The sequence below is a fragment of the Bufo bufo genome, chromosome 11, assembly GCF_905171765.1.
Source record: "Bufo bufo chromosome 11, aBufBuf1.1, whole genome shotgun sequence".
NCBI lineage: Eukaryota > Metazoa > Chordata > Amphibia > Anura > Bufonidae > Bufo > Bufo bufo.
Genome location: NC_053399.1, coordinates 73,347,979 through 73,372,914, shown reverse-complemented (window position 1 = coordinate 73,372,914; position 24,936 = coordinate 73,347,979). Strand labels below are relative to the sequence as shown.

The following is a 24,936-nucleotide window of genomic DNA, read 5'->3' as shown; positions in this document are numbered from 1 at the left end:
TCTCTGTCTTTCCTATATAGAGAGAACCCTGGTATTGTTATATCCCAGTCATAACTCCTATTGAACCATGTCTCAGTAACAGCCACTAAATCTATATTCTCAGATGCCATTATAGACTCAAGTTCATGATCACCCTAAACTGCGAGCATTTGTAGACAAGACTGTGAGCTTGTCATTTCTTAACCTATTTGCTACTGGCATCTTCTGGCATTGTTCCGGAGGGCAGTCGGACTGCTGGATTATCACTCTTTTGCCCCCCTTTCCTAGTTTAAATGCTCCTTAGCAAATACTTTGAACTGTTCATTGAGGACATTCGTTCACTTGAGAGAAAGATGCAAACCATCTTTCTTGTACAGTTCTTTTCCATTCCAACGAGAGCTAACATGAGACACAAAGCCAAACCCTTGTTTCAGACACCATTCACCAAGCCATACATTGAATTCCTTAATGTGCATCTTCCAGCCATGCTGAAGGTTATGCACAGGCAAAACTGCAGAGAATAAAACAGTTGATGCAACCTCCCGTATATCATTTCCAAGTGTGTGAAAAGCTTCCTTCACCTTTGAAACCTCATTGCAAGTCAGATCATTTGTCCCAAGATGGACAATTATATCCTACTTTCCTGTTTCATCTCCATGTACAATTTCAAAACTTTAAAAATAAAATAGAAAAGCAGTGTATACTTCTTAAAGGAGGCAGCCATGTTTTGCCCTCCCTCTTCCTCTCCCCATTCAATGCTAGTGCATGTGACCTATGAAGCGTAGGAGGAAAGGAGTTGGGTTTAGTTTCCACTGAAAATGCTTAAAACTACACACACTACTTGAACACCAAAAAAAAGAAATTAACCGCCTCCGGACCGTCTAACGCAGGATCACGTTCCGGAGGCGGCAGCCCTGCGCACAGTCACGCATATATGCGTCATCTCGCAAGACGCAAGATTTCCTGTGAATGCGCGCACACAGGCACGCGCGTTCACAGGATCGGAAGGTAAGCGAGTGGATCTCCAGCCTGCCAGCGGCGATCGTTCGCTGGCAGGCTGGAGATGCGATTTTTTTAAACCCCTAACAGGTATATTAGACGCTGTTTTGATAACAGCGTCTAATATACCTGCTACCTGGTCCTCTGGTGGTCCCTTTTGTTTGGATCGACCACCAGAGGACACAGGCAGCTCAGTAATAAGTAGCACCAAACACCACTACACTACACCACCCCTGTCACTTATTAACCCCTTATTAACCCCTGATCACCCCTGATCACCCCATATAGACTCCCTGATCACCCCCCTGTCATTGATCACCCCCCTGTCATTGATCACCCCCCTGTCATTGATCATCCCCCTGTAAGGCTGCATTCAGATGTCCGTATGTTTTTTACGGATCCACGGATACATGGATCGGATCCGCAAAACACATACGGACATCTGAATGGAGCCTTATAGGGGGGTGATCAATGACAGGGGGGTGATCACCCCATATAGACTCCCTGATCACCCCCCTGTCATTGATCACCCCCCTGTCATTGAACACCCCCCTGTAAGGCTCCATTCAGATGTCCGTATGTTTTTTACGGATCATCGGATCCACGGATACATGGATCGGATCCGCAAAACACATACGGACATCTGAATTGAGCCTTATAGGGGGGTGATCAATGACAGGGGGGTGATCACACCATATAGACTCCCTGATCACCCCCCTGTCATTGATCACCCCCCTGTAAGGCTGCATTCAGATGTCTGTATGTTTTTTTACGGATCCACGGATACATGGATCGGATCCGCAAAACACATACAGGCGTCTGAATGGAGCCTTACAGGGGGGTGATTACCCATAATAGACTCCCTGATCACTCCCCTGTCATTGGTCACCCCCTTGTAAGGCTCCATTCAGACGTCCGTATGATTTCTACGGATCCACTGATACATGGATCGGATCCGCAAAACACATACGGACGTCTGAATGGAGCCTTACAGTGGGGTGATCAATGACAGGGGGGTGATCACCCCATATAGACTCCCTGATCACCCCCCTGTCATTGATCACCCCCCTGTCATTGATCACCCACCTGTAGGGCTCCATTCAGATGTCCGTATGTTTTTTACGGATCCACGGATACATGGATCGGATCCGCAAAACACATACGGACATCTGAATGGAGCCTTATAGGGGGGTGATCAATGACAGGGGGGTGATCACCCCATATAGACTCCCTGATCACCCCCCTGTCATTGATCACCCCCCTGTAAGGCTCCATTCAGATGTCCGTATGTTTTTTACTGATCCACGGATACATGGATCGGATCCGCAAAACACATACGGACATCTGAATGGAGCCTTATTGGGGGGTGATCAATGACAGGGGGGTGATCACCCCATATAGACTCCCTGATCACCCCCCTGTCATTGATCACCCCCCTGTCATTAATCACCCCCCTGTAAGGCTCCATTCAGACATTTTTTGGGCGGAATTATTATATATTTTTTTTCTTACAAAGTCTCATATTCCACTAACTTGTGTCAAAAAATAAAATCTCACTTGAACTCACCATACCCCTCACGGAATCCAAATGCGTAAATTTTTTTAGACATTTATATTCCAGACTTCTTCTCACGCTTTAGGGCCCCTAGAATGCCAGGGCAGTATAAATACCCCCCCCCATGTGACCCCATTTCGGAAAGAAGACACCCCAAGGTATTCCGTGAGGGGCATATTGAGTCCTTGAAAGATTGAAATTTTTGTCCCAAGTTAGCGGAAAAGGGAGACTTTGTGAGAAAGAAAAAAATCTATTTCCGCTAACTTGTGCCAAAAAAAAAAAAATTCGATGAACTCGCCATGCCCCTCATTGAATACCTTGGGGTGTCTTCTTTCCAAAATGGGGTCACATGTGGGGTATTTATACTGCCCTGGCATTTTAGGGGCCCTAAAGCGTGAGAAGAAATCTGGGATCCAAATGTCTAAAAATGCCCTCATAAAAGGAATGTGGGCCCCTTTGCGCATCTAGGCTGCTAAAAAGTGTCACACATCTGGTATCGCCGTACTCAGGAGAAGTTGGGCAATGTGTTTTGGGGTGTCATTTTACATATACCCATGCTGGGTGAGAGAAATATCTTGGCAAAAGACAACTTTTCCCATTTTTTTATACAAAGTTGGCATTTGACCGAGATATCTATCTCACCCAGCAAGGGTATATGTAAAATGACACGCCAAAACACATTGCCCAACTTCTCCTGAGTACGGCAATACCACATGTGTGACACTTTTTTGCAGCCTAGGTGGGCAAAGGGGCCCACATTCCAAAGAGCACCTTTCGGATTTCACCGGCCATTTTTTACTGATTTTGATTTCAAACTACTTCGCACGCATTTGGGCCCCTAAAATGCCAGGGCAGTATAACTACCCCACAAGTGACCCCATTTTGGAAAGAAGACACCCTAAGGTATTTCGTGATGGGCATAGTGAGTTCATTGAAATTTTAATTTTTTGTCACAAGTTAGTGGAATATGAGACTTTGTAAAAAAGAAAAAAGAAAAAAATAATAATAAATAATCATTTTCCACTAACTTGTGACAAAAAATAAAAAGTTCTATGAACTCACTATGCCCATCAGCGAATACCTTAGGGTGTCTACTTTCCGAAATGGGTTCATTTGTGGGGTGTTTGTACTGTATGGCCATTGTAGAACCTCAGGAAACATGACAGGTGCTCAGAAAGTCAGAGCTGCTTCAAAAAGCGGAAATTCACATTTTTGTACCATAGTTTGTAAACGCTATAACTTTTACCCAAACCATTTTTTTTTTACCCAAACATTTTTTTTTTATCAAAGACATGTAGAACAATAAATTTAGAGAAAAATTTATATATGGATGTCGTTTTTTTTTGCAAAATTTTACAACTGAAAGTGAAAAATGTCATTTTTTTGCAAAAAAAATCGTTAAATTTCGATTAATAACAAAAAAAGTAAAAATGTCAGGAGCAATGAAATACCACCAAATGAAAGCTCTATTAGTGAGAAGAAAAGGAGGTAAAATTCATTTGGGTGGTAAGTTGCATGACCGAGCAATAAACCGTGAAAGTAGTGTAGTGCAGAAGTGTAAAAAGTGGCCTGGTCATTAAGGGTGTTTAAGCTAGGGGGGCTGAGGTGGTTAAAGCAACTAACACATGAAACTAATCTTTAAACTAATCTATTACAGATATAAATAATGTTATGGCGCTGCCCTAAGTCCCAGCTTTAGGTCTAGAGCTGCCCTTCAGAGCTACTGTATGTTTCTGCAACTTGCTAAATGTCTTAGAGCAGCGGTTCTCAACCTAGGGGTCGCGACCCCTTTGGGAGTCGATCGGCCCTTTCCGGGGGGTCGCCTGAGGCTTCCTATTGTGGGTCGCCCGCACAATGGCAGCGGCCCCTTATCCTCGCGCACAGGAAGTGATGTCCTATCACTGCCTGTGCTTGAAGGAGCCTGACGTCTGGACGGGTAAGTCGGGCTGCCTGTCTGCTGAGGTCCGAGTTTTTTCGTTAATGACACCGCCGCTGAGCACCACTGCCACCAATGATTTAATTGAGCCTGGCTGAGCCTGGCTAATTTTATTTTAATTATTTGGCTGAGCAAGGCTTAATTTATTTGGGGGGACATGAAGCACCGCTGATTTATTTATTTGGGGGACCCTGAGCACAGCTGATTTATTTATTTGGGGGAGATCTGAAGCCCCGCTGATTTATTTATTTGGGGGACCCTGAGCACTTCTGATTTATTTATTTGGGGGACCCTGAGCACCATTGATTTATTTATTTTGGGGAAACCTGATGCACCACTGATTTATTTATTTGGGGGCACCCTGAGCACCGCTGATTTATTTATTTGGGGGAGACCTGAAGCCCCGCTGATTTATTTATTTGAGGGACCCTGAGCACTTCTGATTTATTTATTTGGGGGGGACTTGAAGCACCACTGATTTATTTATTTGAGGGGTACCCTGAGCACCACTGATTTATTTTTTATTTTTTGGGGGGGTACTGTGAGCACCACTGAGTTATTTATTTGAGGGGTACTGTGCGCACCACTGATTTATTTTTTAGGGGGTATTTGTTGTTTATTATTTATTTTAAAGTTATTTATTTGGTTTACAAATATTTTGTATTTATGCTAAAGTTCTGTGGTTATGAATGAATACTTGTGTATTTGAATTAACATTTGGTGTATTGGTGTCTGTGAGTGTTTTTGGTGGGTCATCATAACAGTAGCAAAATTAGTTATGACGTAGCAAGGAAAAAATGTAATGGTTGGGGGTCACCACAACATGAGGAACTGTATTAAGGGGTCACGGCTTTAGAAAGGTTGAGAACCACTGTCTTAGAGGCTTATCTATAGGGGACAGTACTTGCGAATAAGCCGATGTCTAAAGCGATCCACCATGCATCTTCATTTTAAAACTACTAAAGAGGGAAGAGCAATCAACTCAGTATTAGAAAATTAGAAAATTCAAAGCAGTGCTAAAAATGAGGAAAGTGATATTGTACATCGGAATAGCTCTCTGCAGAAATTACACATACGTTATAGCAAAAAATGAATAACTACCACCTAAAATCATCTAATAGTAATAAATAAATCACCAGCTTGCCAAGCAGCTAGATCTCCATAGAAGAGATAGGTCTCTAGCTGAGTAGCTTAAAGCTCCGGCAAGTCACCTAAAGTCACCTCCGGCAAGTTCTAAAAATTACAATAAAATATGTATAGAACACCTGACGCTGGCTCCAGATCAGTATGTTGATACTCCCCGACCACCCCCCCCCCCCACCCACAGAGAGGACTCCTGTTCATGTGAACATAATGTAGAGGGCTCTAGGAGAAGTCCCCTTTATACTATGGTCGGTTTGTGGACTCATAGCAGGGGAACTGGGGAGAGTATCAACATACATATTTCTGATGTAGAGTCAGCGACAGGTGTTCTCTACTTGTCTTACATGACAGATTCCCTTTAAGTTCTACCATGCATTTGGAAACTTCCTCAAGGGGACAAAGAGCAAGACCCTATCTCAACTAGTGTTGAGCGCGAATATTCAAATAGCGAATATTAATCGCAAATATTGCAAATTCGCTAATTCACGAATATTTCGAATATAGTGCTATATATTCGCTATATCGAATATTCGTCATTTTTTAACATCTGAAAACATAATTCCTCCCTGATTTATTCTTGTGGGTCAATGAGTCATTGGCCCACATGCAACATAAGCAGGAAGGAATCATGTTTTCATATGGGAAAAAAATGACGAATATTCTAAAAAACGAATATATAGCAATATAGTGAATATATTCGTTATTTAGAATATTCGCCTTTTTTTCCCAATCTGTACAGTTGTTCGCATACTTCTTCCTGACAAGCGTCCCCGCCACCATGGGAACGCCTGTGGGTTAGAAAATACCATTGGATCTGAGTTTTCCCTGAGATCATGAAAACTCAGATCCGATGGTATATTCTAACCCACAGGCATTCCCATGGTGACGGGGATGCTTGTCGGGGAGGAGTATGCCATAGTCGGAATAACAATACAGATTGAAAAAAAAAAAATACAAATATTCTAAATAACGAATATATTCGCTATATTGCTCTAACTTTGTTTTTCAGAATATTCGTCATATTCTAAAAAACAAAATTATAGCAATATAGCGAATATTCGTAAAATACATATATAGACTGTAATTTAGCTAATATAGAGGTATAGTATTTTTTTTTAATAGTGTACATTTTTTCCAAATATGAAGTTCAGAAGAGACAAAAAAAAATTAGACTATAAAAAAAAAAGATTATAGCACTATACTAGCTAAATTACAGTCTGTGTACTTTACGAATATTCGCTATATTGCTATAACTTTGTTTTTTAGAATATTCGTCATATTATAAAACAAGAATATATAGCAATATAGCGAATATTCGTAAAATACACAGACTGTAATTTAGCTAATATAGTGCTATAATCTTTTTTTTTATAGTCTAATTTTTTTTTGTCTCTTCTGAACTTCATATTTGGAAAAAATGTACACTATTAAAAAAATACTATACCTCTATATTAGCAAAATTGCAGTCTATATGTGTATTTTACGAATATTCGCTATATTCCTATAACTTAGTTTTTTAGAATATTCGTCATATTATAAAACAAGAATATATAGCAATATAGCGAATATTCGTAAAATACACATATTAGCCATAGCCGACCAATAGGAAAGTTGCCTTATACAGTTAAGAAAAAAAATCGCAATACACAAATAATTAAATTGCATATTATTCGCGATAAATAGAATAATGACAAATATTAGAATTTGACGAATATAAGAAGAATATTCAATTAAATATTTGCGAAATATTGCGAAATCGAATATGGCACCTCCCGCTCATCATTAATCTCAACATGGCGATGCTGCAGGAGTTAGATCATATATCAGATACACGACTGACTCTTCTACTAGAGGACAAAATAATGATCATCCTGATTAAGGACAGAGGAAATACTGCAGAAGATAAATCCTACATTAGAGATACAGTTCACTTTTCCACCTAAATACATTTGCCATATTGGCCTCTAGGTCTCCTCAACCTCACTGAGATATTAAACAGACCGTTACTTGTCCATAGATGTATCCAGTCCTTTGGACAATTCACACGACCGTATTCTGATAGCGGCCGTGTGCATCCCACACATTTGTTAGAAATGCCTATTCTTGTCCGCAAAATGGACAGGAATAGGACATGTGTTCTATTTTTTTTGCGGGGCTGCCAAATAGACTTACGGATGTGGACAGTGCATGGTCTACTGTCTGCATCTTTGCGGCCCCATTAAGATACACACCGAAAATATGGTTGTGTGAATGCCCCCTTAAGCTGTACGTGTGTTCCTCTAGAAGTCCTATTGTTTTTAGAGTATTGACCAGTTGGGATTAAATGAAAATTTAGATTTATTATCATAGTGACATCTCAAATCAGTAACGGAAAGAACGCATCATTCTATATACTACTGGGCATTAATCTGCTGCATATGCACTATGGTAACTGTGTATCACTATTGTATGGTTTGATTTTAAATATGTGTATTATTTTAAAATTATCCCCTTCACCCCCAGATGGTTTTTCATTTTTTGCGTTTTTACTTTTCATTCACTCCCTGCCTTTCCGGGGACATAATTATTTTATTTTTCCGTTCACATAGCCATAAAAGGGCTTGTTTTTTTTTAGGACAAGTTGTATTTTCAAATGCCTTTGATGTAGTGGGAAGTTAGAAAAAATTCAAATAGGGTGAAATTGGAAAAAAAATAAAAAATTCCGCCACAGTTTTATGGGTTTTGTTTTTTGGTTTTTACGTTACCTTCATTCTCCAGGTCAGTACAATTAATGCGATATCACATTTGGATAGTTTTTCTTGCGTTTTAATATTAAAAATAATTTAAAAAAACATACTGTATCCTGACCCCTATAAGTTTTTGTTTACGGAGCCGTGTGGGGGATCATTTTTTGGGGGGCGATCTGCACTTTTCATTGATACCATTTTGGAGTGTGTATGACTTTGTAATTACTTTCTCTTCTTTTTTTGATGGACATGAAGCGACTCAAAAAAATGACAAATCGTCCACTTTTTTTTAAGTTTCTCTGTATGGCATAAATATTTTTATATTTTAGTGGTATGGGCATTTTTGTATACGGTGATGCCCATGATGTAATTTTTTTTTTTTTTTGCTCATCTATTTTGATTTATTTTGGGGAAAGGGGGCAATTAGATTTTTTTTTGTTTTTAAAAATATATATTTTTTGTTTGCAGTCATTAGATTTCTGCTCTCATAGCCCTTATTCATTAGCATTGGAGTTTATGAGAATTACACTATGTTCCTATATAGCCCTGCCACTGGAAGTACCTCCATACGACCCTATATACAGCAGACTCAGATCATTCAGGCAGATCGGAGCTGCCGCACACACCTCCAGCTCCCCTGATCACCACTAGGGGTGCACTTGCAGACCCATGAGCATGCGTTACTGATTTTATTTTTTTTATCTTCCAAACGTCGTCTGCACATTTGACTGCAATATCTGAGGGGATAAATGTGTGCTATCACTTACATTAGCCCTGGGTGTCTGCTGTTTAAAACAACAGGCACCCAGCAGCTATGGCTATGGCGCCCAATGCACGCAGACCAGACCAGCACTGTATATGTATGGTGCTGGGTGAAAAGAGGTTAATAATTTTAATTATCTCATTGACATACTTGCTATATAATATGGACACAGTCTACTGCACTTTGAGAAAGGCTCTGAGGACAGAACTAAAGCGTATGGATGGTGAGAAATAAACACTACTATTGTTGCTCTAATTTTGGAGCGCTGTGACTTTTTTATTAATTGGACCTCTTTATATAGGACCTTGTTGCTGGCACCCAACTTTATCTATTAGAAGTGCTGTTATATTGGACCTGTGTCTGTCTGCCTATCTATATATCTATCTATCTATCTACAGTCAGGTCCATAAATATTAGGACATGGACACAATTCTAACATTTTTGCCTCTATACACCACCACAATGGATTTGAAATGAAATGAACAAGATGTGCTCTAACAGCAGACTGTCAGCTTTAATTTGAGGGTATTTACATCCAAATCAGGTGAACGCTGTAGGAATTACAACAGTTTGCATATGTGCCTCCCACTTGTTAAGGGACCAAAAGTAATGGGACATAATAATAATCATAAATCAAACTTTCCCTTTTTAATACTTGATTGCAAATCCTTTGCAGTCGATTACAGCCTGAAGTCTGGAACGCATAGACATCACCAGCCACTGGGTTTCATCCCTGGTGATGCTCTGCCAGGCCTCTACTGCAACTGTCTTCAGTTCCTGCTTGTTCTTGGGGCATTTTCCCTTCAGTTTTGTCTTCAGCAAGTGAAATGCATGCTCAATTGGATTCAGGTCAGGTGATTGACTTGGCCATTGCATAACATTCCACTTCTTTCCCTTAAAAAACTCTTTGGTTGCTTTTGCAGTATGCTTTGGGTCATTGTCCATGTCCATGAAGCGCCGTCCAATGAGTTCTGAAGCATTTGGCTGAATATGAGCAGATAATATTGCCTGAAACACTTCACAATTCATCCTGCTGCTTTTGTCAGCAGTCACGTCATCAATAAATACAAGAGAACTAGTTCCATTGGCAGCCATAAATGCCCACGCCATGACACTACCACCACCATGCTTCACCGATGAGGTGGTATGCTTAGGATCATGAGCAGTTACTTTCCTTCTCCATACTCTTCTCGTCCCATCACTCTGGTACAAATTGATCTTGGTCTCATCTGTCCATAGGATGTTGTTCCAGAACTGTGAAGGCTTTTTTAGATGTCGTTTGGCAAACTCTAATCTGGCCTTCCTGTTTTTGAGGCTCACCAATGGTTTACATCTTGTGGTGAACCCCCAGTATTCACTCTGGTGAAGTCTTCTCTTGATTGTTGACTTTGACACACATACACCTACCTCCTGGAGAGTGTTCTTGATCTGGCCAACTGTTGTGAAGGGTGTTTTCTTCACCAGGGAAAGAATTCTTCGGTCATCCACCACAGTTGTTTTCTGTGGTCTTCCGGGTCTTTTGGTGTTGATGAGCTCACCGGTGCATTCCTTCTTTTTAAGAATGTTCCAAACAGTTGTTTTGGCCAGGCCTAATGTTTTTGCTATCTTTCTGATGGGTTTATTGTGTTTTTTTCAGCCTAATGATGGCTTGCTTCACTGATAGTGACAGCTCTTTGGATCTCATCTTGAGAGTTGACAGCAACAGATTCCAAATGCAAATAGCACATAGTGATGAGCGGCAGGGGCAATATTCGAATTCGTAATATTTTGCGAATATTTGGGTGAATATTCGCTATATATTCGAGAATTCGCGAATTCATGATCTCCAGGCATCATTTTCTTGATTGCGAAAATCCGCATAAAATATTTGCATAAAAAAACCGCAAGAACTGGTATTTTTAAAAAAATTTAATATTCGCGATTACAAATATATTTTGCAATATTCTAAATATTCGCAAATTCTTGAAGTGCCGATATTCGCGATTAAAATTCGCAATTCGAATATTCGTGATCAACACTATAAATGAATAAATAAATAAAGTTTTATAAATTATTACAACCAGTCAAGTCTTCCAGCCGCCCCATATCTTAATCCACTTCTCATCCCCATCTCTCTGCCTGTACAGAATTTGCTCGTAGTTTTTTACCTTGTTAACTAGATTTATCCATGTGTTTAAATCTGGAGTGTGCCGAGCAAACCAGGTCTGACTAACCAAAATTCTAGCTAGCAGCAATATCCTGCCATCAAATACAGCAGGGTGACCGCATCAGGCGCAGGGTCAGAAAGGAGGAGGCACGGCCAGAACAGAAGGGGCACAACCAGCACAGAAGGGGCACAGCCTGCACAGAAGGGGCACGGACGGACACATCAGGGACACGGCCGGACACATCAGGGGGCACAGATTGGGGCACAAATCAGCTTACGCTGCAGATCAGAGCCTGAAACCAGCAATTTTACACTGCTGCGATCCGATTGGTTGGTCTGCATAGACTAACCAATTGAAGCGATCGCCGACAAGGGACCACTCTGATTGGTCCCTTGCCGGGATTACTGGACTGTACACTGTCCGTGACAGCAACAGTGCAGGGGCAGAAGCTTTAATCCAAGCACTTTGCAGCGCTTCGATTAAAGAGCTGCCATGACGTTTATATACGTGCTATCTGCACGGGGTATGTGCAAATAGCACGTATATAGCCATATGGCCGTCATGAAGGGGTTAAACTGCCCTCACACCGCCATTTTCCACGTCAATGTGCATATATGTAGTGTTAAACGGACTTCTGTTTTCAGGTTCCACGTACAAGGTTCAGGTTCGGGTTATCTAAGAATTCTGTAATGGATTCTGCTGCTGTTATGGTCCATCATAACAGAATCTGTAACAGAATTCTTAGATAACCTGAACCTTCTGCGCCGAACTTGAAAACAGAAGTTCGCTCAACACTACATATAGGCTAAATAACATCGCTCCCCTCCTTTCAGCCCCTCCAAAATATAGTCCCATGTACATAACATTACTATATATCTACAGACTATTCCAATGTACTGTACAGTCCCATGTAAATTATGGTACATAAATCTCTAAATACAGCCTCCTCCAATATACAGTCCCATGTAAATAGAATAATTCCCTCCCTCCAGCCCCCTTCAGTTCCATGTAGATAACATCACTCTCCTCCCTTCAAAGCTATAGTTCTAGGCAAGTAACCACTCCCTCCTTCCAAGCAGGAAAACTACAACTCCCAGCATATCCCAGGATCTCAGCCTCTTACATTGAATCAGTCACTGGGCATTCTCTCCACTGCTAAGCCCCGCCTGTTCATGAACTGGTCTTCACTATCTCAGGTCCTTCAACTTCTAAACTCTGCCTACTGATGTCATCACAGGTCCTTTAGCAACTTCAGACAGAGGAGGATGCTGAAAGAACAACTCCTCCTCAGAGCTCCACAGCCCCCTCGATGACGAGGTTAGTGGAAAGTGGGGGACGGGCAGCTGAGGAGAATGGTGAAGTGGGGAGCGGAGGGCTCCCTGCTTCACCATTATAATCAGCTGTCTCTGCATCCTATGGAAGCAGAGGGACCTTCATATTACCCCTTTCATGGCAGTGGGCAAACATGATGACATTAACCCCTTCAGGACCCTGCCATTTTTCACCTTAATGACCAGACAGTTTTTTGGAAATTTGACATGTGTCACTTTTTGTGGTAATAACTTTGGAACGCTTTTACTTATACAAGCCATTCTGAGAATGTTTTCTCATGACACATTGTACTTCATGATAATGGTAAATTTCAGTCAATATTTTTCATTTTTATTTTAAAAAAATCCAAATTTACCAAAAAAATTGAAAAATTTAAAACTTTCCAAATTTCTATTTCTCCGCTTTTAAAACAGAGAGTGATACCTCATATAATATAGTTATTACTTTACATTTCCCATAGGTCTACTTTATGTCTGGATCGTTTTGTGAATGCCATTTTATTTTTTGGGGATATTAGAAGGCTTACAATTGTAAAAGCAAATCTTGAAATTTTTTTGAAACTTTTTAAAACCCACTTTTTAAGGACCAGTTTAGTTATGAAGTCACTTTGTGGGGCTTACATAATAGAAACCACCCATAAATAGACCCATTTTAAAAACTACACCCTCAAGGTATTCAAAACTGATTGTACAAACGTTGCTAACCCTTTAGGTGTCCCACAAGAATTAATAGAAAATTAAGGTAAAATTTCACCTTTTTGGCAGATTTTCCATTTAAATCCATTTTCTTCAGTAATAAAGCAAGTGTTAACAGCCAAACAAAACTCAATATTTATTACCCTGATTCTGTAGTTTACAGAAACACCCCATATGTGGTCGTAAACTGCTGTACGGGCACACGGCAGGGCGCAGAAGGAAAGGAATGCCATATGGTTTTTGGAGGGCAGAGATGCATGTAATTCACTGTGATAATTTTAAGTTGCCATGTCACATTTCAAGACCCCCTGATGCACCCCTAGAGTAGAAACTCAAAAAAGTGACCCCATTTTGGAAACTACGGGATAAGGTTGCATTTTTTTGGTACTATTTTTGGGTACATATGATTTTTGGTTGCTCTATATTACACTTTTTGTGAGGCAAGGTATCAAAAAATATCTGTTTTGGCACCGTTTCTATTTTTTGTTATTTACAATGTTCATCTGACAGGTTAGATCATATGCTATTTTTATAGATGAGATTGTTATGGACGTGACAATGTCAAATTTTTTGGGTTGTTTGTTTCAGCTTTACATAATAAAGCATTTTTGAAAAAAAATATTATTTTGTGTCTCCATATTCTGAAAGCCATAGTTTTTTAAAATTTTTTGAGTGACTGTTATTTTTCGGTATGAGATGACTGTTTGGTTGGTACTATTTTACGGTGCATATGTGTCATAAAGTAAGGGGAGGGGATAAACACCAGAATGACAACAGAAGGAAAATAACCAGGAACTAGGCCTCAAGGCTAATGAAAGGGAAAGGGAGACCAACTAGGAAACCCTAGACCTAACCCTGACTCCTGTCAGTATGAATAGACCCTGAAGGTGGGAATATTCATACACCGTAAACCTAGGCCCTAGTAACCCTGAAAATCCCTAGGAGTAGTGACAGGGTCTGAGATGCTGGTTCCTTCCCAGATGAACGAACCAGCATCTCCCTGAGGCCTAGTAAACAACGAGCAATAGAGAACAACAAAATGCAAGCGAAGTACACTTATCTTAAATAGAAAATGGATGAGCAGGAACTCAGAAGAGAACAACACACCAGCTCTTCCAACTCCAGGCAGATAATATAAACCGCATGGTATATGAAGTGTGAGTCCAGACTAAATAGGGTAGCACCTGGGATAAGAGGTGTGGTCATTACCAACAACAACACTGCAACAAGTGAAAGCAAAGAGACTGTCAGATAACCTCATGTGCCGCCAGTCTCTCAGATCTTCTAACCTCTGTCATGGAAGGGTCCGTGACAATATGACTTTTTGTTCGCTTGGTATTACACTTTTTGTGATGTAAGGTGACAAAAAATTGCTTATAACATGGTTATAAGAGAAAATAATAGCATTCTGAATACAGAATTTAATGTGGATAAGTGCAAGATAATGCACCTGGGGCGTAAAAACCCAAGGGCAGAATATAGAATATTTGACACAGTCCTGACCTCAGTATCTGAGGAAAGGGATTTAGGAGTAATTATTTCAGAAGACTTAAAGGTGGGAAGACAATGTAATAGAGCAGCACGAAATGCCAGCAGAATGCTTGGATGTATAGGGAGAGGTATAAGCAGTAGAAAGAGTGAAGTGCTTATGCCGCTGTACAGAACACTGGTGAGACCTCACTTGGAGTATTGTGCGCAGTACTGGAGGCCATATCTCCAGAAGGATATAGATACTCTAGAGAGAGTTCAGAGAAGAGCTACTAAACTAGTACATGGATTGCAGGATAAAACTTACCAGGAAAGGTTAAAGGACCTTAATATGTATAGCTTGGAAGAAAGAAGAGACAGAGGGGATATGATAGAAACTTTTAAATACATAAAGGGAATCAACTCGGTAAAGGAAGAGAGCATATTTAAAAGAAGAAAAACTACCACAAGAGGACACAGTTTTAAATTAGAGGGGCAAAGGTTTAAAAGTAATATAAGGAAGTATTACTTTACTGAGAGAGTAGTGGATGCATGGAATAGCCTTCCTGCAGAAGTGGTAGCTGCAAATACAGTGAAGGGGTTTAAGCATGCATAGGATAGGCATAAGGCCATCCTTTATATAAGATAGGGCCAGGGGCTATCCATAGTATTCAGTATATTGGGCAGACTAGATGGGCCAAATGGTTCTTATCTGCCGACACATTCTATGTTTCTATGTTTCTATGTAGAATGCATAGTACAATAGCGCTGGAGGGGTTAAAAAAATAAATAATAATTTAACTCACCTTAATCCACTTGATCGCGCAGCCCGGCATCTCTTCTGTCTTCATCTTAGCTGTGTGCAGGAAAAGGACCTGTGGTGACGTCACTCCGGTCACTCTGGTCATCACATGATCCATCACCATGGTAAAAGATCATGTGACGGACCATGTGATGACCGGAGTGACGTCACCACAGGTCCTTTTCCTGCACACAGCTAAGATGAAGACAGAAGAGATGCCGGGCTGCGCGATCAAGTGGATTAAGGTGAGTTAAATTATTATTTTATTTTTTTTAACCCCTCCAGCGCTATTGAACTATGCATTCTGTATTCAGAATGCTATTATTTTCCCTTATAACCACATTATTAGGGAAAATAATACAATCTACAGAACACCGATCCCAAGCCCGAACTTCTGTGAAGAAGTTCGGGTTTGGGTACCAAACATGCAGATTTTTCTCACGCGCGTGCAAAACGCATTACAATGTTTTGCACCCGCGCGGAAAAATCAGCTAATCAGCCGTCTGCATCTTGTCAGGACTCTTATAACTGACATATTCCTATCCTCTGATTACCACACCCTGGACTTCTCTTCTGTATATTGTAGTCACTTCCCTGCAGCCTTCCACCTGCTCCTGATCAGACACCATCCAGAATGTTTTATTCCTAACTGCATTTTCTTCTTCTGAGTTATATTATCTACCCCATGATGCCTCAGCACTAGTGTTGATCACGAATATTCAAATTTAAAATTTTTATTGCGAATATAGGTACTTCGAAAATTTGCGAATAGTGATAGTGATATATATTCGTAATTTCAAATACTCAAGATTTTATTTCAATCAGTACGCATGATCCCTCCCTGCTTCTAGCTTGTGGGCCAATGAGAAAGCTGCAGTATCTTTGACTTTAGGAGTAGTGTTGATTGCAAATTTTCGCAAAGCAAATTTTTATCGCAAATTTTTCAATTGCAGAGTAAAAACATGATTCCTCCCTGCTTCTTGCTTGAGGGCCATTGACTCATTGGCCCACAAGCAAGAAGCAGGGAGGAATCATGACTTTAGAAGGGAAAAATGATGAATATTCAAAAAAACTAATATATAGCACTATATCGAATATATTTGGTTTTTCGAATATTCGTAATATTCTAAAACAAGAATATATAGCAATATAGCAAATATTTGAAAAAAACGAATATAGAGCAATTAAGCTAATATAGTGCTATAATCTTTTTTTTTATAGTTGTAATTTTTTTCCAATCTGAACTTCAGATGAGAAAAAAATTACAACTATTAGACAAAGAATATTATAGCACTATATTAGCTAAATTGTAGAGTTGAGCGAACACCTGGATGTTCGGGGTCGAGAAGTTCGGCCGAACTTCCCGAAAATGTTTGGGTTCGGGATCCGAACTCGACCAGAACTTCGCCCCGAACCCGAACCCCATTGAAGTCAATGGGGACCCGAATTTTTCGGATGTAAAATAGCCCAGGAAAGGGCTAGAGGGCTGCAAAAGGCAGCAAAATGTAGGTAAATCCCATGCAAACAAATGTGGATAGGGAAATGAATTAAAAAAATAAAAAATAAAAATAATTAACCAATATCAATTGGAGAGAGGTCCCATAGCAGAGAATCAGGCTTCATGCCACCCACCACTGGAACAGGCCACTGTTCAGATATTTTTAGGCCCCAGAACCCAGACAGAGGAGAGAGGCCCCATAGCAGAGATTCAGGCTACATGTCATAGCAGAGAATCAGGCTTCATGTCACCCACCACTGGAACAGGCCATTGTCAGAAATTTTTAGGCCCCGGCACCCAGACAGAGGAGAGAGGTCCCATAGCAAAGAATCAGGCTTCATGTCACCCACCACTGGAACAGGCCATTGTCAGATATTTTTAGGCTCCGGCACCCAGACAGAGGAGAGGTTCATTCAACTTTGGGTTGCCCCGCAATATAATGGTAAAATTAAAAAAAGAGGATTAAATGAGGAAGTGCCCTGGAGTACAAGAATATATGGTTAAGGGGAGGTAGTTATAAATGTCTAATCTGCACAAGGGATGGACAGATCCTGTGGGATCCATGCCTGGTTCATTTTTATGAACGTCAGCTTGTCCACATTAGCTGTAGACAGGCGGCTGCGTTTGTCTGCAATGACGCCCCTTGCCGTGCTGAATACACGTTCAGACAAAACGCTGGCCGCCGGGCAGGCCAGCACCTCCAAGGCATAAAAGGCTAGCTCTGGCCACGTGGACAATTTGGAGACCCAGAAGTTGAATGGGGCCGAACCATCAGTCAGTACGTGGAGGGGTGTGCACACGTACTGTTCCACCATGTTAGTGAAATGTTGCCTCCTGCTAACACGTTCCGTATCAGGTGGTGGTGCAGTTAGCTGTGGCGTGGTGGCAAAACTTTTCCACATCTCTGCCATGCTAACCCTGCCCTCAGAGGAGCTGGCCATGACACAGCTGCGTTGGCGACCTCTTGCTCCTCCTCTGCCTTCGCCTTGGGCTTCCACTTGTTCCCCTGTGACATTTGGGAATGCTCTCAGTAGCGCGTCTACCAACGATCACTTGTACTCGCGCATCTTCCTATCACGCTCCAGTGCAGGAAGTAAGGTGGGCACATTGTCTTTGTACCGGGGATCCAGCAGGGTGGCAACCCAGTAGTCCGCACACGTTAAAATGTGGGCAACTCTGCTGTCGTTGCGCAGGCACTGCAGTATGTAGTCGCTCATGTGTGCCAGGCTGCCCAGAGGTAAGGACAAGCTGTCCTCTGTGGGAGGCGTATCGTCATCGCCCTGCGTTTCCCCCCAGCCACGCACCAGTGATGGGCCTGAGCTGCGTTGGGAGCCACCCCGCTGTGAACATGCTTCATCCTCCTCCTCCACCTCATCCTCGTCCTCCAGTAGTGGGCCCTGTCTGGCCACATTTGTACCTGCTGTTGCAAAAAACCTCCCTCTGAGTCACTTCTAAGAGACTGGCCTGAAAGTGCTAAAAATGACCCCTATTCCTCCTCCTCCTCCTGGGCCAACTCCTCTTCCATCATCGCCCTAAGTGTTTTCTCAAGGAGACATAGAAGTGGTATTGTAACGCTGATAACAGCGTCATCGCAACTGGCCATGTTGGTGGAGTACTCGAAACCGCGCAACAGGGCACACAGGTCTCGCATGGAGGCCCAGTCATTGGTGTTGAAGTGGTGCTGTTCAGCAGTGCGACTGACCCGTGCGTGCTGCAGCTGAAACTTCACTATGGGCTGCTGCTGCTCGCACAGTCTGTCCAGCATGTGCAAGGTGGAGTTCCACCTGGTGGGCCCGTCGCATATGAGGCGGTGAGCGGGAAGGCCGAAGTTATGCTGTAGCACAGACAGGAGAGCAGCGGCAGGATGTGAACGCCGGAAGCGCGCACAGATGGCCCGCACTTTATGCAGCAGCTCTGACATGTCGGGGTAGTTGTGAATGAACTTCTGCACCACCAAATTCAGCACATGCGCCAGGCAAGGGATGTGCGTCAAACCGGCTAGTCCCAGAGCTGCGACAAGATTTCGCCCATTATCGCACACCACCAGGCCGGGCTTGAGGCTCACCGGCAGCAACCACTCGTCGGTCTGTTGTTCAATACCCTGCCACAACTCCTGCGCGGTGTGGGGCCTGTCCCCCAAACATATGAGTTTCAGAATGGCCTGCTGACGTTTACCCCGGGCTGTGCTGAAGTTGGTGGTGAAGGTGTTTGGCTGACTGGATGAGCAGGTGGAAGAAGATGAGGAGGAAGCCGAGTAGGAGAAGGAGTATACAGGAGGCAAAGAATGTTGCCCTGCGATCCTTGGCGGCGGAAGGACGTGCGCCAAAGAGCTCTCCGCCTGGGGCCCAGCCTCCACTACATTTACCCAGTGTGCAGTTAGGGAGATATAGCGTCCCTGGCTGTGCTTACTGGTCCACGTATCTGTGGTTAGGTGGACCTGGCCACAGATGGCATTGCGCAGTGCACACTTGATTTTATCGGATACTTGGTTGTGCAGGGAAGGCACGACTCTCTTGAACAAGTAGTTTCGGCTGGGAACAACATACTGTGGGACAGCAAGCAACATGAGCTGTTTGCGGCTGTCTGTGTCCACCAGCCTGAATGACAGCATTTCATAGGCCAGTAGTTTAGAAATGCTGGCATTCAGGGCCAGGGATCGAGGGTGGCTAGGTGGGAATTTACGCTTTCTCTCAAATGTTTGTGAGATGGAGAGCTGAACGCTGCCGTGTGACATGGTGGAGATGCTTGGTGACGGAGGTGGTGGTGTTGGTGGTACATCCTCTGTTTGCTGGGCGGCAGGTGCCAACATTCCTCCCGAGGTGGAGGAAGAGGCCGAGGGCGGCAGCAGCAGAAGAGGTAGCAGGAGGAGCCTGAGTGAGTTCCTTGTATTTAAGGTGTTTACTCCACTGCAGTTCATGCTTTGCATGCAGATGCCTGGTCATGCAGGTTGTGCTAAGGTTCAGAACGTTAATGCCTCGCTTCAGGCTCTGATGGCACAGCGTGCAAACCACTCGGGTCTTGTCGTCAGCACATTGTTTGAAGAACTGCCACGCAAAGGAACTCCTTGAAGCTGCCTTTGGGGTGCTTGGTCCCAGGTGGCGGTGGCCAGTAGCAGGCGAACTCTCTTGGCAGCGGGTGTTCTGCTTTTGCCCCCTCCTCCCTCTTTTGCTACGCTGTTGGCTCGGTCTCACCACTGCCTCTTCCTCTGAACTCTGAAAGTCAGTGGCACGACCTTCATTCCATGTGGGGTCTATGACCTCATCGTCCCCTGCATCGTCTTCCACCCAGTCTTCCTCCCTGTCCTCCTGTTCAGTCTGCACACTGCAGAAAGACGCAGCAGTTGGCACCTGTGTTTCTTCATGATCAGAGACATGCTGACGTGTTATTCCCATGTCCTCATCATCAGGAAACATAAGTGGTTGTGCGTCAGTGCATTCTATGTCTTCCACCGCTGGGGAAGGGCTAGGTGGATGCCCTTGGGAAACCCTGCCAGCAGAGTCTTGAAACAGCATATGAGACTGCTGCATAAGTTGAGGCTCAGAATTTTTCCCTGATATGCATGGGGGTGATGTGACAGACTGATGGGCTTGGTTTTCAGGTGCCATCTGTGCGCTTTCTGCAGAAGACTGGGTGGGAGATAATGTGAACGTGCTGGATCCACTTTCGGCCACCCAATTGACTAATGCCTGTACCTGCTCAGGCCTTACCATCCTTAGAACGGCATTGGGCCCCACCAAATATCGCTGTAAATTCTGCTGGCTACTGGGACCTGAGGTAGTTGGTTCACTAGGACGTGTGGCTGTGGCAGAACGGCCACGTCCTCTCCCAGCATCAGAGGGTCCACTAACACCACCACGATCATGTCCGCGTCCCTTACTAGATGTTTTCCTCATTGTTACCGTTCACCACAAAAAATTATTTGGCCCAATGTATTGAATTCGAATTCAGGCCTTTTTTTACAGGCACCTAACACTATCTGGCTATCTATTTAGGTACCGTATTACACTAATACAGGCACAGCAGTAACCACAGATTTAGGGGAATATCAATTGTAGGCCTACTATTTAGGCCCTGGATGACAGGTATCCATTTACGGACAGAATTACACTTGGAGATGCACGATAGCGTGTGAAGTTATTGAGGATGACCCTATCCGCACCTTCAATGTAATATACCCTTTTATGGATAGATTTAAACTTGGCCTGCTACAGCAGAAACCACTGATTTAGGGAATTGTTAATTTGGGAATTGTATTTCAACCCAGAACAAAAACTGTGCTTTGACGGACACTAAATAACTTGACCAGCCACAGCAGTAACCACAGATTTAGCTGAATATAAATTGTAGGCCTAGTATTTTGTCCCTGGATGACAGGTATCCCTTTTACGGACAGAATTAGACTTGGAGATGCACGGTAGCGTTTGAAGTTATTGAGATTGACCCTATCCGCACCTTCAATCTAATATACACTTTTATGGATAGATTTAAACTTGGCCTGATACAGCAGAAACCACTGATTTAGGGAATTGCTAAGTTGGGTATTGTATTTCAACCCAGAACAAAAACTGTGCTTTGGCGGACACTAAATAACTTTACCAGCCACAGCAGTAACCACAGATTTAGCTGAATGTAAATTGTAGGCCTAGTATTTAGGCCCTGGATGACAGGTATACGTTTACAGACAGAATTAGACTTGGTGATGTACGGTAGCGTTTGAAGTTATTGAGAATGACCCTATCCGCACCTTCAATCTAATATACCCTTTTATGGATAGATTTAAACTTGGCCTGCTACAGCAGAAACCACTGATTTAGGGAATTGCTAATTTGGGAATTGTATTTCAACCCAGAAAAAAATATATCCTTTGCCAGACAGCAGACAGTATTACAATTGGCTAGCCACAGCTGAAACACCAGATTTAGGGTACTGCTATTCTGGCAATTGTATTTCACCCCTCAATAAAATAGCAAGCACAGCCAAGCCCCTGATGTAGGATATAGCAAAAAAAAAAACACACTATTGATGGTTAAATGGACTTGGTGGCAGCTTGTGCTGGCGCACCACAAGACACAAAATGGCCGCCGATCACCCCAGAAAAAAGTGACAGAAAAACGGGGCAGCCTAAAAACAATGAGCAATTAACTAGCAGAAGTTGAATGATACACAGCTGTAGATCGATCAATTCATTAAGTGTTTTTGATGAGTAAATCCCTGCCTAATCTGGTCCTAACAGCAGCAGCTGCATCCTATCCCTACACTGATCAGAGAAGAGTGACGTGCGGCGCTACGTGACTCCAGCTTAAATAGAGGCTGGGTCACATGCTGCACTGGCCAATCACAGCCATGCCAATAGTAGGCATGGCTGTGATGACCTCTTGGGGCAAGCAGTATGACGCTTGTTGATTGGCTGCTTTGCAGCCTTTCAAAAAGTGCCAAGAAAGCGCCGAACCCTGAACCCAAACCCGGACTTTTACATAAATGTTCGGGTTCGGGGTCTTGTCATGAACACCCCAAAATTCGGTACAAACCCGAACTATACAGTTCGGGTTCGCTCATACCTACTAAATTGCTCTATATTCTTTTTTTTTCCGAATATTCGCTATATTGCTATAACTTTGTTTTTTTAAATATTCATAATATTCTAAAACAAGAATATATAGCAATATAGCGAATATTCGAAAAAAAAACTAATATAGAGCAATTTAGCTAATATACAGTAGTGCTATAATTTTCATTGTCTAATAGTTGTAATTTTTTTCTCATCTGAAAAATTACAACTATTAAAAAAAAGATTATAGCACTATATTAGCTAAATTGCTCTACATTTATTTTTTTCAAATATTCGCTATATTGCTATATATTCTTGTTTTAGAATATTACGAATATTTGAAAAAACTAATATATTTGATATAGTGCTATGACTCATTGGCCCACAAGCAAGAAGCAAGGAGGAATCATGTTTTTACTTGGCAATCGAAAAATTCGCGATAAAAATTAGAATTATGAAAATACGCATATTACGCGATCATTACCTTTTCGAGTAAAAAATCGTAGAATATAATGAATATTCAAATTCGTGAATATTCAACGAATATTCTACTAAATATTCACAAAATCTTGCAAATTCGAATATGACCCCTGTCGCTCATCACTACTCAGCACATCACAGGAGCAGTTAAAACAGCGCTATATCCTTCTAAGTATCCTATAGTGAGTACTCTGAGAGGATAGAAGTGTACAGGCAGGGAGGCTGAACTGTCTTCTTCATTATACCTGTGTGACAGGGTCCTGTGGAATTATTAGCAGTTGTGGAGATATCACTGTGTGTGTAACAGTTCAGGCACTTTCATCCTGTAGGAACTTCTGCTGCCTGTACAAATGAAGCCTCATCAATCCGACGGTGACCAGCCTCCCTATACCGCGGGTGATGCTAGGGAGGATGGTCAACGGCGCGGCCTGCTATTGGCTGCTCCCCTCGTCGCCAGATATTTTGCTCCGTGCTAAGGAGAGATGCAGTGACGACCATGCAGGGATCAGGTAAGTATGCGCTAGAGGAGGGGCCCGGGCATTCTGGGGTTCGTTATAGGGATTTGCTTCACTGAAAAGAATGGATCCATGTGGTGTCATTCTGTCAGTAGCTGTTGGTGCAGGTATTGTACATGGTGTCAGGTATAATGCTGGGTCCAGTCCAGTGTGTGATGTGTGGTGAGGAAGAAGAGAACACATTCCTCTTACATGAACATCTCACTCCCATCATATCTACAGGATTATATACATCATTGTGGTGTCATTCTGTCAGTAGCTGGAGGTGACGGTATTGTACATGGTGTCAGGTATAATGCTGGGTCCGGGCCAGTGTGTGATGTGTGGTGAGGAAGAAGAGACGACATTCCTCTTACATGAACATCTCACTCCCATCATATCTACAGTATTATATACATCATTGTGGTGTCATTCTGTCAGTATCTGGAGGTGACGATATTGTACATGGTGTCAGGTATAATGCTGGGTCCGGTCCAGTGTGTGATGTGTGGAGAGGAAGAAGAGAAGACATTCCTCTTACCTGAACATCTCACTCCCATCATATCTACAGGATTATATACATCCATGTGGTGTCATTCTGTCAGTAGCTGGAGGTGCAGGTATTGTACATGGTGTCAGGTATAATGCTGGGTCCGGTACAGTGTGTGATGTGTGGAGAGGAAGAAGAGAAGACATTCCTCTTACCTGAACATCTCACTCCCATCATATCTACAGTATTATATAGATCATTGTGGTGTCATTCTGTCAGTAGCTGGAGGTGACGGTATTGTACACGGTGTCAGGTATAATGCTGGGTCCGGTCCAGTTTATGATGTGTGGAGAGGAAGAAGAGAAGACATTCCTCTTACCTAAACATCTCACTCCCATCATATCTACAGGATTATATACATCCATGTGGTGTCATTCTGTCAGTAGCTGGAGGTGCAGGTATTGTACATGGTGTCAGGTATAATGCTGGGTCCGGTACAGTGTGTGATGTGTGGAGAGGAAGAAGAGAAGACATTCCTCTTACCTGAACATCTCACTCCCATCATATCTACAGTATTATATAGATCATTGTGGTGTCATTCTGTCAGTAGCTGGAGGTGACGGTATTGTACATGGTGTCAGGTATAATGCTGGGTCCGGTACAGTGTGTGATGTGTGGAGAGGAAGAAGAGAAGACATTCCTCTTACCTGAACATCTCACTCCCATCATATCTACAGTATTATATACATCATTGTGGTGTCATTCTGTCAGTAGCTGGAGGTGACGGTATTGTACACGGTGTCAGGTATAATGCTGGGTCCGGTCCAGTTTATGATGTGTGGAGAGGAAGAAGAGAAGACATTCCTCTTACCTGAACATCTC

General features: G+C 42.5%; 2 protein-coding genes across 3 annotated transcripts in view; both read right to left on the bottom strand.

Annotated features, from left to right (window-relative positions):
• LOC120981622 (NACHT, LRR and PYD domains-containing protein 3-like) overlaps positions 1–24,936 on the bottom strand; it is a 3,400,916-nt gene that overhangs the window by 1,686,226 nt on the left and 1,689,754 nt on the right. The gene's annotated exons all lie outside the window — the stretch shown is intronic.
• The window catches only part of LOC120981621 (antigen WC1.1-like), a 214,842-nt gene that overhangs the window by 182,294 nt on the left and 7,612 nt on the right, over positions 1–24,936 (bottom strand). The gene's annotated exons all lie outside the window — the stretch shown is intronic.